The sequence below is a fragment of the Entelurus aequoreus genome, linkage group LG07 (genome assembly GCF_033978785.1).
Source record: "Entelurus aequoreus isolate RoL-2023_Sb linkage group LG07, RoL_Eaeq_v1.1, whole genome shotgun sequence".
Taxonomy (NCBI): Eukaryota; Metazoa; Chordata; class Actinopteri; order Syngnathiformes; family Syngnathidae; genus Entelurus; species Entelurus aequoreus.
The window spans coordinates 9,560,698-9,568,197 of record NC_084737.1 but is presented as its reverse complement, the minus strand read 5'-3'; positions in this window follow the sequence as shown (position 1 = coordinate 9,568,197).

Genomic DNA, 7,500 nt, shown 5'->3' with positions numbered 1-7,500 from the left:
TACGAGATCAACTTCAGATATATCTGTCCATTTTATGCTGGAACTATTATTTTGTTGGTTTTATGCGCTTTTGTCAAAGAAAACTTTGTTGTTTTTATATGGCAACTACACAATATATGCAATATTTACCACATAAAACATTTTAAAGTGAAATATTTAAAGTAATTGGAGCCTTGAAAATAATTTAATATAACATGGATTTTTTTGTCTTTTTGTTTTTGTTTTTTTTGTTACAATGGCAAAAAAAATAAAAGAAAGAAAGACAAAAAAAAAAAAAACAGCCTGCATGGCAGCTTTGTGTCAACATTGCATGTGTATATGTATATATGTGTGTATGTATATATGTATGTATGTATGTATGGATGTATGTATGTATGTATGTATGTGTATGTATATGTGTGTGTGTGTATATGTGTATATATATATGTGTGTATATATATATATATATATATATATATACACACACACACATATAAATACGTATATATATATGTGTATATATATATGTGTATATATATGTATATATATACAGGTATATATATATATACACGTGTATATATATATGTGTATATATATATATATGTATATATATATGTATATATATATGTATATATATATGTATATATATATATATATGTGTACATATATATATATGTACATATATATATATATGTACATATATATATATATATATATATATATATATATATATATATATATATATATATATATATATATATATATATATATATATATATATATGTACATATATATATATATATATATATATATATATATATATATATATATATGTACATATATATGTATATATATATATGTATATATACATATATATATATGTATGTATGTATGTATGTATGTATGTATGTGTATGTATGTATGTATGTCTGGGGAGAGGGAAGTCTGGTCTTCCCTGCTTAGGCTGCTGCCCCCGCGACCTGACCTCGGATTTTTTTTTTTTTTTTTTGTCCTGTCCAGCTTCTCAGGCAAATCATATAGTTGATGTAGATGCCCATATCGGCTGTTCAGATTTACTTTACAAAAGAGAAGTGTAGGATACTTCTCTTGTTGCCTTATTTGTATTTGACTTTTTTAAATGTATTTATATTATCATTTGGTGCAGTCGGGCCGCAGCAGGAGGGGATAGAAAGAGAAAAAAAAAAGGAAGACAGAGGGGGAAATTGTGGGTACAAGAGGGGGATAAGACAGAGAGACAAAAACAACAACAGCAAACACAACAACAACAACAACAACAGAGCAACATCAGCAAATACGACATGTACAAATATTATGGTAAAAGTAATAGCAAAGAAGCAGTTAGCGAAAATAAAAAATAATACAGAAATGATCATGAGCATTATTACACTACAAATGGAGCAATACAGATACCAATAGAAATAGTGCTATTGATAATGAATAATAGCAATAATTTACCTTTATTATCAACAATACAGTTGTTCAAATGCAACAATACATATACGTAATGATAACTAGAGATGTGAAAGAATGCAGAAAAATGGAGAGGAAGAAAGAGAAGCAACCTATATTAACCTTGTAGATTGTTATTCTTTTTTGTCTTTTTTTAATTAAATCCACATAAAAAAAAACAAGATACACTTACAATTAGTGCACCAACCCAAAAAACCTCCCTCCCCCATTCACACTCGTTCACACAAAAGGGTTGTTTCTTTCTGTTATTAATATTTCTGGTTCCTACATTATATATCAAAATATATCAGGCCTGGGCAATTATTTAGACTCGGGGGGCCAAATTTAGAGGATAAAAATGTGCCGGTATATCTATTTTTTAGGAAGACTAATACAAAAACCTCACAATAAAATCTGATTGAATGCTAAAAATGCTATGACAGACCGCCTTAAAAACGGAATGCAATTTTACATTTTTCTATAAAGGATAAAACCCTGAATATTGAGAACATATGAACGTCACACCCCCTCTCGGTCGACATATTTTACAATCAAGCCACACCCACACTGCTTGGTGCCTCGCCTGACCTGCTGTGACGTAGATTACCGTAGTAACTAGTAGGGTTGTACGATATACGGGTATTAGTATAGTACCGCGATACTAATGAATCATATTCAGTACCATACCGCCTCTGAAAAGTACCCTAAGATTTTTTGTTAAAATAAAGCCAATAATGCCATTTTTTCTGGTCCCCTTTATAAAGAAAAGTATCGAAATAATATTGGTATCAGGACAAGACTAGTCACTAAAATATCATGCAAAAGCACAGATTCCAAGCATAGAAATACTTAGTATAGTTGAAGACTTACGTCATTAGAAAACATGAGTGCACATCATAATGGCAGATTCACTTTCCATCTTAAAGATATAAAAAAATTATTTGGGACAAATTGAAAAGCTTAACGGGCCGCATGTGGCCCCCGGGCCTTCATTTGCCCAGGTCTGCCCTAGACTATGACGCCATACCACTCCGCAAGACACAATGTAGACAAAAATGTGGTTAGAAACAGGGGCGCTGAAAAGGGGGGGGTAAAGTAGACGGATTCTAGGGGCCCATGATGGAGGGGGGCCCAGAGAGGCCCCTAATGATGATGAAATTATAATACAGAAAAAATTATGACACTAAGTTATTAACTAACATATGGTAATGATAGTCAATAATACCGTTAAAATGCATAATTGTATGTAAAATAGCATCAAAAAATGTTGCCGCTGTGTTGGGGCCCCTGTAAAGATTCTTTTCATGGGGCCCAAAAATCCCTAGCGGCGCCCCTGGTTAGAAACTCTCAGGTGAGGACATTATTTGGACAGAAATAAATGAATGTAGTAGCTGTTGCATCTTTTTCTTATTGTCCTGCTCATTTTCCAAGTTGGTTTCCGGGGGCCTTCCTGATGATTCTGCTAATTTGCCCGCGGCCAAGTTAATCTTGTAAAAGCTGCAGGAGGAGCAAAGCCATATATATTGGAATAAAAAGTGGACAAAAAGTGGATTTACGAGTGTGAAACGCAACCAGCGCTGACGTGGCCCAGTTGGATGGAAAGCTCTCGGATACTCAGCGGGTTTTGACCGAGAGTGCTTCTTCATTTTTGAACAGCTTTCTTTTAGAGCAGGGGGTCACCAAGGCGGTGCCCGCGGGCACCGGGTCGCCCGTAAGGAACAGATGAGTAGCCCGCCAGCCTGTTCTAAAAATAGCTCAAATAGCAGCACTTACCAGTGAGCTGCCTCTATTTTTAAAATGTTATTTATTTACTAGCAAGCTGGTCTCGCTTTGCCCGACATTTTTAATTCTAAGAGAGACAAAACTCAAATAGAATTTGAAAATCCAAGAAAATATATTAAAGACTTGGTCTTCACTTGTTTAAATAAATTCATTAATTTTTTTTACTTTGCTTCTTATAACTTTCAGGAAGACAAATTTAGAGAAAAAATACAACCTTAAAAATGATTTTAGGATTTTTAAACACATATACCTTTTTACCTTTTAAATTCCTCCCTCTTCTTTCCTGACAATTTAAATCAATGTTCAAGTAAATGTATTTTTTTTTATTGTAAAGAATAATAAATAAATTGTAATTTAATTCTTCATTTTAGCTTCTGTTTTTTCGACGAAGAATATTTGTGAAATATTTCTTCAAACGTATTATGATTAAAATTCAAAAAAATTATTCTGGCAAATCTAGAAAATCGGTAGAATCAAATTTAAATCTTATTTCAAAGTCTTTTGAATTTATTTTTAACATTTTTGTTCTGGAAAATCTAGAAGAAATAATGATTTGTCTTTGTTAGAAATATAGCTTGGTCCAATTTGTTATATATTCTAACAAAGTGCAGATTGGATTTTAACCTATTTAAAACATGTCATCAAAATTCTAAAATTAATCTTAATCAGGAAAAATTACTAATGATGTTCCATAAATTATTTTTTTAAGTTTTTCCCTTTTTTTTTTCGGTTGAATTTAGAATTTTAAAGATTCGAAATTGAAGATAAACTATGTTTCAAAATGTAATTGTCCTTTTTTTCGTGTTTTCTCCTCTTTTAAACCGTTCAATTAAGTGTAAATATCATTAATTATTAATAATAACATAGAGTTACAGGTAAATTGAGCAAATTGGCTATTTCTGGCAATTTATTGAAGTGTGTATCAAACTGGTAGCCCTTCTCATTAATCAGTACCCAAGAAGTAGCTCTTGGTTTCAAAAAGGTTGGTGACCCCTGTTCTAGAGCAATTAATGTTTACCGGGGCCCGCATGAGCAACCTGAGCACTGCCACTTTGACAATATTTCAATTAAATTTTGCTCAATATTATTTATGATATACCGTAAGATAAATAATAATAATAACAATAATTTCATTTAACCTAACTTAACTTTATACAAAAGCAGATTGCTTTTGATGGTTTTATTTTGAACACTGTCTTACACAACACTTCCTGATGTATAATACAATGCAAAAATGTCCATTTCTGTCACTTTATCTTGCATCCTCTTTAAAAGTCCAACATTTTTCCCCGTCAGATTTGGACAACCATCTGTTTTCACACCTGCCAGCTTGTCCCATTTCAGTCCTAACATGTCCAAACACGCATTTACCTAATGTGAACAAGTCATTACCTGTGGTTGTCTCTTTAATTGACTGCATGGCTGCCAGCTCCTCCGTGATTTGAAAGTCTGCAGTTATCCCCCGTAAGAAGATGAGCAGCGGGGCGGTGTCACGTACATCGCAGCTCTCATCCAAAGCCAGCGCAAAACGGTCAAAGTCGGCCGTTCTGTTCTTCAGCTGAAGCTCCAAGTTTCCAGCGATGGTCTCGACCCGCCTCGTTACAGTGCGTCGGGAGAGTGACACGTTCTCAAATGCGCCCCTCTTCTCCGGGCGTATCAGCGCAACAGAGTCCAATAAGCACTCCTTAATAAACTCTCCGTCAGAAAACGCCTTACTTTTTCTGGCCATTTTGTGAGAAATGACGAAACTTGTCCTGACGGCTGCATCTCTGGCGGTGTGACATTTGGCAAAAAGTCCTTGTTGGGTTTGCAGTTTTACCATCAACGCATCAGCCTCCCTTGCGCGCGCTTCATCAGACAGATTCCGCTATTTTTCCTGGTGCTTGGTCGTGTAGTGGCGATTCAAATGATATTCTTTAAACACAGCAAGCTGTGTACCACAAATTAAGCACACGGCTTTACCTTTAATTTCTGTAAAGAAATACTTGGCAGTCCATGTCTTGTTGGAAAAACGCCATTCCTCATCAACTTTTCTCTTTTTAGCGTCACGTTGGTAACCGGGCATCACTTGTCACTCACAGGTTACACACGGACATACGCCCATAAATAACACTTTTCAAAATAAAAGCAGCACAGTTGTATTGCACGTACAACATAGATGTTTTTTTACATTTATTTTGTCATTTGTGATTGCCGCTGTTCACATTCACTCACAATCGCACACGAGCATACGTCCACACGGAAGTAATACAAATAACGCTTTTCAAAACAAAAGCAGCACCAACTCGACATTGATATTTTTTTACATTTATTTTGTAATTTATGATTGGCCTCACGCGGGCCGGACAGGGACTCACAAAGGGCCGGATGTGGCCCGCGGGCCGTCGAATGCCCAGGTCTGATCAGGCCTGGCCCTAACCAATCTGGCGCCCTAGGCAAGATTTTAGGTGGCGCCCCCCCCCCCCCCCCACATCGGCAGTGAAGTGTATATACTCACAAGAAACCGAATAGCTTTGTCTTTGACCTTTTTTTTTTACTTAAAGAAAGCAAATTAACATATTATATGAGAATGTTATGTTATGATTATCTTTAACCGAATCACAGCAGTGCTCAAATTAAAAAACATCATTCCCTCCCATGTGATATTGCTTAATTAACATTAATGATGTGCACTTTAACAACTAGGCTTACAACTATACCTAATATATAAAGAGGTGGAAAAGTGACTATTACCTGCAGGGCAAACATTAGCTAACCAGAAGGCAATAACAATGTAAACAAAAAACACCTGCTTAAAAGATCTAATACAAATGTCCCTGAGGAATGTAAGGTGGGAGTACTGTAATTACCTAACGTTACATTATTATTTTCCAAAACAATTTAGCCCCTCCACAATATTAACCCGACGTTAAAACAGAACTAGCTATTTATTGATTAGCAATTGCCGAATCATGTAACATTAGCTTAATGCTAAAAAGCCAGGTTACTATCACATTCTGTAACAGACAAATAATTTCATGTAGGCCAACGTTACCTACCTGCTACCTCTGTCTTTTTCTCGTTTCTCCTCCTCTTCTTTTCTATTTTTTCTTCCCTGGGCACCTGACAGTTTTGGCCGTTTTGACATCTTGTGTTGATTTTTTGATGTGGTAAGAGTCATGATACGGGAAGGGAGGGGGCGCACCGTGCGGGGGGAGGGGGGGGGGGCGTAATGTTGTAACAAATAATATTTCTATTAAATAGGCTTTACTTTGCATTTTAATTAACGTGGGATTATTTTTTGTATTTAGAAATAATAGTACCAACTTTTCTTTTTTTTTTTTCTCCAACATTTGTGGCACTGGCGTGGCGCCCCCTGATGGACGGTGCCCTTAGCATTTGCCTATACGGCCTATACCACGGGCCGGCCCTGGGTCTGATCTAGAGTGACACGTCCCCATGGGAAATCATGTAAACTAGAGAAAAAAAAAACTGTTCCAGGTTCAAACTGGGGCCACACTAAAAACCTTTACTCACCCTTTGAAGGCAATGTGGTCACCTAGTGGCCTTTTATAGGTACTACAGTGTCCTTTATTCTGCAAAGCCCAAAAGCAGTGAAGTTGTCAGGTTGTGTAAATGCTAAATAAAAAGAGAATACAACAAATCCTTTTCAACTTATATTCAATTGAATGGACTGCAAAGACAAGATATTTCATGTTCACACTCTAAAACTTTGTCATTTTTGGCAAATATTAGCTTGTTTGAAATTTGATGCCTGCGACATGTTTCAAAAAAGCTGGCACAAGTGGCAAAAAAGAGTGAGAGAGTTGAGGAAAGCTCATCAAAGACTTATTTGGAACATCCCACAGGTGAACAGGCTAATTGGGAACAGGTGGGTGCCATGATTGGCTATAAAAGCAGCTTCCATGAAATGCTCAGTCGTTCACAAACAAGGACGGGGGCGAGGGTCACCACTTTGTCAACAAATGCCTGAGCAAATTGTTGAAGAACAACATTTCTCAACCAGCTATTGCAAGGAATTTTCATCTACGCGCCGTAATATCATCAAAAGGTTCAGAGAATCTGGAGAAATCACTGCACGTAAGCCATGATATTACACACCTTGGATCCCTCAGGCGGTACTGCATCAAAAAGCCACATCGGTGTGTAAAGGACATCACCACATGGGCTCAGGAACACTTCAGAAAACCACTGTCAGTAACTACAGTTGGTCGCTACATCTGTAAGTGCAAGTTAAAACTCTACTATGCAAAGCCAAAGCCATTTATC